The sequence below is a fragment of the Pinus tabuliformis genome, chromosome 1_2 (genome assembly GCF_031772625.1).
Source record: "Pinus tabuliformis cultivar Carrire ecotype Pingquan chromosome 1_2, CPIR1, whole genome shotgun sequence".
Taxonomy (NCBI): Eukaryota; Viridiplantae; Streptophyta; class Pinopsida; order Pinales; family Pinaceae; genus Pinus; species Pinus tabuliformis.
The window spans coordinates 709093476-709104476 of record NC_142298.1 but is presented as its reverse complement, the minus strand read 5'-3'; the positions used below and the strand labels follow the sequence as shown (position 1 = coordinate 709104476).

At 39.4% G+C, this 11001-nt stretch overlaps 1 pseudogene; it reads right to left on the bottom strand.

Annotated features, from left to right (window-relative positions):
• Positions 1-263: 263 nt before the first annotated feature.
• The window catches only part of LOC149207703 (cell division control protein 45 homolog), a 46191-nt pseudogene continuing 35453 nt past the window's right edge, over positions 264-11001 (bottom strand).

Here is an 11001-nt window from a genome sequence, read left to right as displayed (position 1 = left end):
TGTTCCACTTGTCTAGGAAATTTTACCTCTGAGTTGTCATTCTATTTTATGGTTAGGGACAACCTCATTGGATGTAAATATAATTGGTCTCGACAACACCAATCAGACTATAAAAATACTAGAAAAATATACGCACTAGCAGAAGTGACTCAAGCAAGGTGCATTCATCTTGTAAAATTAGTACCAAATAAGAAGAATGACATTTCTTCAGTCTCCTGTAAATAATTATTTAGTAAAATGATATAGCTACTTTGACATGGGAGCTATAGTTTCTCTGATATGCTCAACATCAAAGAATTAATTGCAGTCATATCAAGTCTGATCCAAGACCATCATGTGTGTAATTAATACCAAGTTCTTGTGATATAGTGTGGAAGGCAAGCCCAAACTACTTACCATGTTGAACTCCAAGCTTGGACCTGTTGGCTACACCAACCACTAAAACCATTGTGGTTCTAGGAATAAGAGTTGTGCATATCATAGGTTTCATTTTTTCTAAGCATCCATAAGAAAATAACAAAACTTTATAAGAGCCTTAGGGTAATATAATAGCTCTATGTGTGCTCCATCCTCAAGTTTCACACATCTTAAACCTCGAGCACTCTTTATAAATTCATTTCTTTTTATTTCCGAGTTGCCCTTCCGCTAAGTAGCACATTGAACCTTGATGTTAAGTTGCATCCCTTTTTTCCATTCCTCCAAACCATACAAGGACAGTGCAAAATATGCATTCCAAAACTATTATGCCCAAGAATATTTGGCATTTATCCAAGATTCTATCAAGGTTATAACACCATACCAAACATTTGTTGTAGATACCTTTGAGTTATATCCACGAAGCCTCTAAATCCTTCTATAATAAAACTAATTGAGGCCATATTTTAGCAAAAAACTCTCAAACTCCTCCTTCATTCTTCGCTTCATATAATTTCTCATGTATTGAAATTTTTGTTGGCATTCGATAAGAGCAATGCCCATCTTTGCCAAAATATGATTTAATTTCTTCAATCCATTGTCACTCCAAGTATTCAAATTTGTGGAGACATAAGAGGAGCACAACATAAAAATCAAAAGGAGTCCACCCTCTCTACAACATGAGGTGTGGTTCATCTTCATATGAAATTCTAGACATGTTAGGAAGTCTAACTTTGGTGCCATCCTTAAGTGTTACCGATGTTAGCTTTATTCTTGACATCTTCATGGCTATAGAGTACACAAACATGTTGATTCTGGGCACTCAAATTATGTAAGTGAATTAGGATAATGGTTCTCTACGATAAAAACATGTACCTTAGGACCGAACTTTAACAACCTCCTCAAGTCCTTGGAGCATCCCCACTTGATCAGCAACACATACAGTGCCCGGTCATCTAAGTGGATATTATGACCCGCAACTCCATCCATATCACCAAAGCTAGACACTAGATAGCATGAATACCTTAGGGAATCAGATGTAAGAACATGAGTGCCTATCTGAAGTGCACAAAAAGAGTTAATGTCAATTATTGATGGAAAAATAAATATAGGAGAAGAGAAGGAAGCATTTGCAGCATTCCATAGGCAACTGTAAAATCTCACTATATTATACTCTTGCACCATTACAGTCGTAATTGATTTTTTGGAATCCATGAGTGTAAGGATAAATGTATCCTCAATGCATTCTCCAAATATACTAGAACCCAAAATAAATCACCCCCAATCTTACTTCTAAACATACCATCCTAGGGCATATTTTTTTGGATAATGCCCCGAGAAACCATAAAGAAACTTACAAAGCCTACTCCAATTTATACTCATTTTAATCAATTTGTGCAGATCTACAAAATCCCTTCATGGGCATTAATCTCTTCCCCAATATTTAACCTTTAGACAAATAAAACCCTAGCTAGAAATCCTAAACTCACATATTTTAACAAGCCTAAAGGCCTTCTTGAGGTGGACACACCTCTTTAGTGCCCAAGCTCTTGATAGTCCCACAATTCACAATGCCATAACTTTTCCCATTCCATGGTTTACCTTCTAACAAGAGCATAAATCTAAAAATTACTTTCAATCCAAGTTCAGGAACAAATAGAAAATCTTACCTACATCCGAGAAATCAAAGAAACTAAGTCTTCACCATGGATTTGAGACCATTAATTTAGATTGAGACTTGAGAAAACCATAAACACGGGGTGTTAAGTGGGTCCAAAGATTCAAACTCTATAATTTTGTGGAACAACAATCATGGAGTAATGTATTGTGCCAAAGGCATCAAAGAGTATAACTAAATTTAGGTGTAATTCACTAAGAATTGGAAGGTACAATGGGAGGGAATGGGGGGCAATACATAACCATCATGTTTGGTATGCTTTAATTCTTTCCTACACCTACATCTATGACCATCCTGCGACAACGTTCGAGCATCAATTACACAACATAGATGAAAGATACCATCATTGAAAATAGGCCAAACGAACTCTGTTTTCAACAAAACGTGAGACATGACTTCTTGATGGAAGTTACCTCATCATGGAGTTTTCAATATGTCAATCTAGATGTATTAAGGGCAAACTTTAATAACTGAAAAATGGGTGTCATGTTAGACAATATCATTGTATGGAACACACCAACATACTACTACAATTTCGCTATGTTTCCTAAATTTTAATAAAATCAAGTGCTTAGATATAAGATACAATTTCAAAGACTCTTCTTGATTCTAAGGAATTAAAAACATACTAAGATGCTTTTACTATGCCCTCTTGCAAGGTTCCACACCTTAGAAAGAAATTTATATGCTCTTTTTCCGAGACAAATGATCTAAAAACAATGCCTACTAGGGCTTTCCCCTCTCATAGCATATCAATATTATTGTCAGGATATTACAGGTTTACATATTTCTCTTATATGCATGGAGAAAATTACATATGCAAATGTCTAGATAGATTATCAAATTGACCATATCAGGGAGCCATAAAACATATCAAGGATTCATCAATGTGTATCAAAACGAAAAGAGTCATCAATTCATTTTTCACCCCAAGGCCCAGTGTTGGAACCTGGGCTCTAATACCACATAAAACACCTCCATGTTATTAAATGTATTTTATTTTGTTTTTGTACCATAAGACCACATGTATAGGATGGCATGAGAGAAGGATTATATCACAGATTTTGAATATGTGACACCATGAAACATATCGACTATTGTACCATGAAACCTAATGATCATTACACCCGAGAGAGCTAGAAATGAATTACAGCTAAGTGGACAAATCAACTCTTATATCCAAAGATGCTAATGTATTTTATGACTATGGAGTTTAACAATAATTCCATAACAATCTATATTTATCCAATGAGGAAAATGAGGGACTTGCAATGCGCATGAAAGATACATGATTGGAAAACTCGCTCCAGATCACAGTTTCCTAAGCCACAGAATAACCAATAATAGCACAAGGAGTTCACTATCTAGGCTACTTTGATTTATCAGCAATTACCCCTCAATATCCGCTTCATAGTAAGAAGAGAATTAAAAACAATCACAATTACTCATTTTTGTGATAACTCATTAGGTTCAGTGTTATGTTACTCATAAAACTATAATATGTCCATGTCCAAGAGCCATTTGCATGCTTAACTGTGTACCTCATGTAAACACAAAACTCTGCCCAAAGTTAACAATCGTTTGTACACCTAACAATATATCCAATATAAACACAAAATTATGCCCAAGGTTAACAACCATTTTCATACTCAAAAACATATCCAATATAGATTAAAAAAAAATTAAACCTACTTTCACATTTAAAAGCACACCCTTTGCAAAATTTTGTCCGGGGGAGCCACTACACACTTAATTAACACACCCAATATAAACTCAAAATGACAATCTATTGAATTTACATACTATCAACAATAACTCAAATATTAGCCCAAAAAATCACAATAGGACATCACGTACTTATACTCTATTAATTCCTACATGGGTTATGTTAGTATGTTATGATAGTGCAAGAAGGTAGTGGAAGGGTAGCTATAACAAGTACACATAATTTTTGAGTTTCTCTTGTTGTAGCGTAAGAAGGTTAAATGCCACCAAACTAGGATGAGCTTCTCTACCCAATAATAGATGCACACTACTTAAGGGACTCACATGCTTAGTGACAATCAAGGCAACTAATCATTGCACCACCCTAAATGGGGAGTGGTGCAATAGCATGAGAATACTACAAATTTCTGTAGTGCTTGTACTAGGAAAAAATTTATAACAAGTTGCAGCTAGCTGCATATATCCACAAGGCTCATAACAAATTACCACAACCAACAAAATAACTTCCCTCATGAAAATAACCATTAGAATGTTATAGGACTACCTAATGGCAAGGAGTTCTTTACTGGGTAGGTGACTTGAGGAATGCAATTATTTAACATTAATGCCTAATGGTGAGTATTCTATTTTGAATCCTCATCCACGATGTTAGCATCATATATATTATTCCACAACCCTATAGATTAATATCTACACTCAACACTAAATTTAGGCCTGTGGCATACAGGCAAAACGTACCTAGTACTATACTCTGGTAACCATGCACAAGCAAGTGAACATTCCATTCATAATGGGACATCACAGTAATAAATCTACTATATGGTCACTAGTATAAGGCTAATAATTCTTCTCCCAACCATTGGTAGACTTCCTTTAGTGTAGTTTCCACCCCCTAGCTTATGAAGCCTATCCCAATGACCAGGTCAGGGATTCCAGAGGTGATTTCACCCCCACCCAGCATATATGATTTCAAATATGGCTTGTACCGGGTTCCAGAGGCACTTCTTCTCCACCTGTTATTTTAGAGAGGGTCTTAACCCTTTATTTCTTCAAGGATTCCAAATATTGATCTCCACCCTTTATAATTTTAGGGATTCCAGAGATTTATCTCCACCTTAAGAGGGAGTCTAGAGAAGATCCCCACCCTTTATGATTGCAGGGATCCATAGATTGATCTCCACCCTCTGAGGGAGTCTTGAGAATATCTCCACCCTTTATTATTTCAGGGAATCTAGAGACTAATCTCCACCCTGTTAGGGAGTACAGATAAGATCTCCACCATTTATTATTTCAGGGAATCCATAGATTGATCTCCACCCTGAGATTACTTTAGAAACTCCACCCAATGTTAGGAGTCTAAAGTGTGCTAATCCTTGTAGAAGTGAACTGATCTAGGTAAACAAATGCCTTCACCTTTTTAACCTATGAAAATATATAAATTACCCACCCTCAGTCAATTTGAGTACAGTGGTTCCATTACCGAGAAAACATAATTCATACCTATGGTGCATTGATATCAGACATGCAGATTACAACTACTAAACCAAACCATTGTGGTAGAAACTTATTCATGCTTAAGTCGAATAGTAGTATCATTTTAGTAGGATAATGATAGCCAAATGACTACATTACTTAAGTGTATCCTCAACCAGTTAGCATATAGAGGTTAGTAACAACCTCAAATATCTATTAGAGACAGTTGGGTTATGGTAGTTGTAGAGCTGTAACAAGGGTCTCTTTCACCTCTAGTTATGCCACAATAATAAGTCAATCCGGGAACGCTTTGTTATTGCAAATAGTATCTCAATCCGAGGCTATTCGTCAAAGTAATGCTTAGTAGTACAGTGTTCAGAAAATACAAGGGTAAATGGATGCTAGACTAGACTACTTTAAAGGCATAAAATCACACAAGGCAACTTATCAATCAAGGGTGCGGAAGCGATAACCCATCCCTCTAGAAACTGATGGAAATGAAATTAGAGCATGGACCATAGGTCTGGGAGCTAGGCAGCGACAACTGAGGCTCTCTACAGCCTTAGACCTTCTCTCACACCAAAGCAGCAATTGTAAGTAAATAGAACGACAGAAAGTAAAATGGAACAGCAAACAGGAAATGGAACAGCAAATCTGAAATGGAACAACAGTAAATGGAACAGCAATAAATGAACTAAGCCTCGCGAGTCTGAACTAAACTTGTTCTATTGAACCAAACTCACACTCTGTAATAAAATAGGAATCTCCTCTCTTCAGGCAACTTCAATGGAATATACTTTATGGAACAGCACTCACAGATGAATTATGGAACAGCAATCATCAACCATATATACACAACACGCTAATATAGCAATCTGATGATTAAAGAGAATACAACTATGTTTCCAAATAGAATAACATTACTTCCGGATTCCAATAATTGAGATTTCAAATGAATCCAATACAACAATATTCAATATAAAGGCTCTGTAACAGAAATAGTTGGCTTGGACTGATAACATGCAATCAACTCTGGAAAGATTCACTCATACAATACAGAGTCACTACATAAATTTCGTGAAGAAACCATCAATGAATTAACCGTAACAGAGCATGGAATAACATATGAAAAACATGTCAGATTACCGAGCTATAAAGATAAGCAAATCACACAGAAATCAAGTTATAATGATACAAAAGCAAGTGTCCTTCAGAGCCGGGCCCTTAGCTTCCAACGGTACACCGCCTTAGATTACTTCAGACGCAGAGATGAAATAAACACCAAGTCTTTTATATTAATGCATCAACAAACGTACAGCAAACCAAGACTCAGTGAGAGTCGATGATCAAAGTTTAGTCTGAAACTTAAGATTACATAAAAAGGTCCTTTTGCTCAATGGTGTTGTTCCTTTTTATAAAAGTAATGGTGGAGGTATCTATGTAACAAAAATAAGCAAAACATCGATCCCTCAGGATTTTGATCCTGAGGGATTCACCAAGCCGTTAATCCTTTACTTTTCTTTCCCTGTTCCGCCGAATTGGTAACCCTTCTTTCTTCCCTGGGTCATTCTACTTCGATCTGTTCGATCTCGTTTGCATCCAGTTTCCTTCTAGAGGGACAACAGTTATTCCTCCTTTGTCTTTCCCTTTTGGATGGCAGATCTTCGTTTCCACCTTTTCCTGCATAGGAAAATGAAAATTATCAGCGATTACACTTTTCATACTAATTCTCACACATTCTATTAAAATTCTTTATCTCTTTGAGTTCATTATGCAGAAAGGGTTACAATTGTTACTGAAAAGTCACTAAGTTGTTCGTCAAAAACATACCTTTCCAGTGCTCCACACACCCCCCTGCTTACCCTGTTTCATGCCCTCATGAAAACATTATAGTTGACATGCAAGGCGGTGAGTGAATAGGCTGGAGAGGGAACTTCATGTGGAGGCCTACAACCGTGATGAGCAACTAGATCATCAAAGAACTGATTTGTTTGACCTTCAGGCATTTCATACAAGGCCTGATATCCGGGTGCAGGGTGCCAAATGATTGGACTATGAAATCGATACCCTAACCAGGATGGCCCTGCTTGCAAAATACGCTCGCCGTAAAGGTTCAATCGGCTGGCAGCTAGCTCAAAATTTTCATACTTGAACGGTTCCCTGAGCTGGATATTTGGGTTAGAAGTCCGGTATCGGAATTTTGCAGCATCGATGGCGAGGTCTTTAATAGTCAGAAAATATTCCAGACTTTGTCGGATTAGGTCCTCGTGCATGGGTCCTAATGTCTCCATAACACCCGGGGTTCTCATAAGGTTCCTATGTGCTCTCCATAACAGCACTGGGTCTCTAGGCTCGGCTCTTACCCACAGGTCTAGGCTATTTTCCTGTCTCTGAAAAGTGTTATAAGCCCTGAGCCATTTTAGCTGATTAACCCCGAATGAAACGAAGGCTTGCAACTTTATATCCCCAACAAAAGGGCCAGGATTTAAATCAGTTTCCTAGTCTAGCACGAGGTTATGCAAGTAAAATTCACACAATAATCTTTGGACCTTAATTCCATAATGCTTGCAACAATCTATAAAATCATTAACAGTATTGATTTGTATAGGGGCACCTGCCCTGACAGCTTTTATCTTTAATCATAAATATCGTTCAAGAAAAAATAAAGCATAGTTTTTAGCGGGGGCCCTACAGGCCAGAACGTCATTATACAAAGAACACACAGTGTCCATCTGCCTAACAACAATATCTAATCGACGAGTTACCTTGGCAACCTTTTCTTGCTCCTTTTGCCAGCCTTCGAAGGCCTGGCTCTCGGACTGACTCATATCCCGAAGTTGCTGTTGCAACTCTTCATATTTCTCCCGGGGGACTGTTTTTTCTCTCAGCTGTTCAGTTTCTTGCTGAGCTTGCTTCATCATCTTGTGCAAGGTTCTTGTTTTCGGATCCTTTTTCCATAGAGCCGTAGAGGCCAGGAGTTTTACCTGAACCTTTTTGTTATACTGTTTCGAGTTCAGAACCCGAATTACCCCCGAGGGTGGTGCCTCTGTTTGGATCTCTTTATTCTCTTTTTCTTTCTTGACACGGATGAAAGGTTGTTGTGGTTCCCCTATCAATGGAACATCATCCTGTCCCTCTGTCTCAATTGGAACGGCAGTCCGTTCTTCAGTGTCAATTGGAACAACAGTCTGTTCCTCAACGTCGTTTGGAACGGTCGTCTGTTCTTCAGTGTCAATTGGAACAACAGTCTATTCTTCAACATCGTTTGGAACAGCAGTTTGTTCTTCAACGTCATTTGGAACAGCAGTAGGTCTTCCAGCAGGGTTTTGACCAACAGGGCGGCTGTAAGTCCTTCGTCTTCTTGTCCTACGGGATTTTGCTGTAGTGGTCCTTTTTCTTTTTCTTGTCGTCCTTCGTATCCTCAGACTGGCTTTCAGAATCCGAATTTGCTGTCGGAGCCGGGCTATAGTGCTCAGCAGCCTCTGCTGTTTTCTCCTTAATTTCTTGATTTCCCTTGCCTCAGCAGAGGGCTTACGACTGGCCCTTAAATCTACTCCTACTCCGTCTAGAATTTCTTCTGGTGCCTTGGGAATAGATTGTTCCCGGTTGGTGTCCCTTATTCCTTCCTCATGAACGGGCGGGTTTTCTTCTCCTTCCTTTTCTGCATGTGAATTCTCAGGTATGTCTTCTTCTGGAGGTCCATCGGGAGGACCTGCTGGGCTGGAGGGTTGGCCATATTCCCCCATATTGGCTAGGATTGCGGCCAATTCATCTTCACCCACAGGATCTCGCGGTGAGCTGCTCTCTGGCTGTACTACTTCCTCCTCCTGATTGTCCTGCTCAGTGACTGCCTTGGAGTGTTCAGCTTCTATTTCTGTTTCTGAGTGCACTTCTCCCTCCTCACCTCCTTCTTCGGCTTGCTCAGCCTCGCCCCCAGATTGTCCAGCATTTTCTTCGGAAGGTCCTCCTTCCGGTTCTAGAGGTTCGTCTATAATCTCAATTGGTTGGCTGGTGCTTTCCCAAATATTTTCCAGCCTCCCTCATATTCAAGCTAGCCGGGCTGATTTTCTTGGTTTCTCAGGTTGTTCAGGTGTACAAGCAACAGGTTTTTCTACTACCAATTCTTTGCGTTTTTCTGGTCGCTCCGGTGTACTTGAAGAATGCTTTCGTTTTAGAGCAACACATTTTCCTGCTGCCAATTCTCTGCGTTTCTCTGATCGTTCCGGTGTGCTAGAGGAATGTTTAGGTTTTGGGGATGGTGCAGCCAATCCCCCCTCAATCAATGCAATGAGCTCCTCCCAGCTGCTCTGCTGTTGAGTGAGACTGTGGCTCACTATTAATCGAATCAATCCATGGTGGCTAACAACTACATCTACGTGTTGTGCCATTTTCAGGCTTCGGGCCGCATCATGCAATAATGAATTTAAGAGTGCAGGCAGATTTACAGAACATTTTTCTTTCAAAACAGCTAAGAGTTTAAGATGACGTGGTCTTACCACATCTATCCTTCCTTCGCAAGTAATGTAGCTCTATACTATCTTTGCTAATTCAGTCCAGGGTTCTCCTAACGTTGCTGGCAGAACTCCCTTCCCCTTCACTGTCAAGCTTTGGCCTTCATCCTGGAAAATATCCATAATCTTTTGTAGTCTTTCTTTCCTCAGCGTCCATACAGGTCCAGTGGCTGGTAGTCCTGAGACTTCTGCAATTACATCATCAGTGACCGCTATCCGCCTTTCCCTTACTATGGAGTAGTCCTCCTGCAAGTTTTGCAGAAATTCCAACGCCACTGTCTCGTTTGACTCTTGTAGGCGACTGAAATAATTCAGCCATCCAGCCTTTTCCAGGATCTCCCGGGCAACAGCAGAGGCTGTCAATTCCTGAGGTTCGCTTCAGATTGCCTTTCCTCCCATGGCTCCACTAATAATTTCCAATGGAACAGCAACTGCCTATGTTGTTTTGAGATGCAGAGAAGGTGATCGTCGCGAAAAAAAATAGAGTATGCAACAAAAATGGATTGTGGATGGAAACTTTGCGTAAAATAGAATTATCATATTGTTAAACCATGCCATACCTTCGTACACTATCTACCTCGAATGGTGTGCTGACACGTAACTCGTGGAGTAATGAGATTACCTTCCCCCCCCGCGATGTGATAGGTTGCCCCAGTCGTCAAATAGAGGAGCAGCAGCCATCGTGTAACCAGTCATAAAGGAACAGCATATAAAATTACGCCATGTTTTAGATGGACAACAAAATACCGAAATCGAGGCAAAAAGGTGGATCGCGTTTTACATAAGAGCCTGCATGATATGATGCAAGGCCGGGGGATGGGACGTCTATCAATCGTACGAAGTCTCCAGAGGTCATTGTCAGTTCCTTTGCCATGATTGGTGGTAATGAGTGTTCATGCGATATATTCATTGGGACATAAAATATGAATTATTTATAGGATATAAGAGACAAAGAGGTATTAATATCATACCTATTGGTGTAGCCATTATGACTTTGATACCATTAACAGAGCTCTGCTGCCGACAGGTGTTCATAACCTTGGTAGAGTTGTTTATTTCACCCTCGGAACCATGATCCTTTGTGTGTATTTTGAAAAATATTTTGTCAAAATGCAGGCCATTATGCTGGCTTGATAACCAGATAGCCATAATGCCATTCACAAGGAAGGTGCGAAACGTGGACAGGTCGGCTCGTGATGA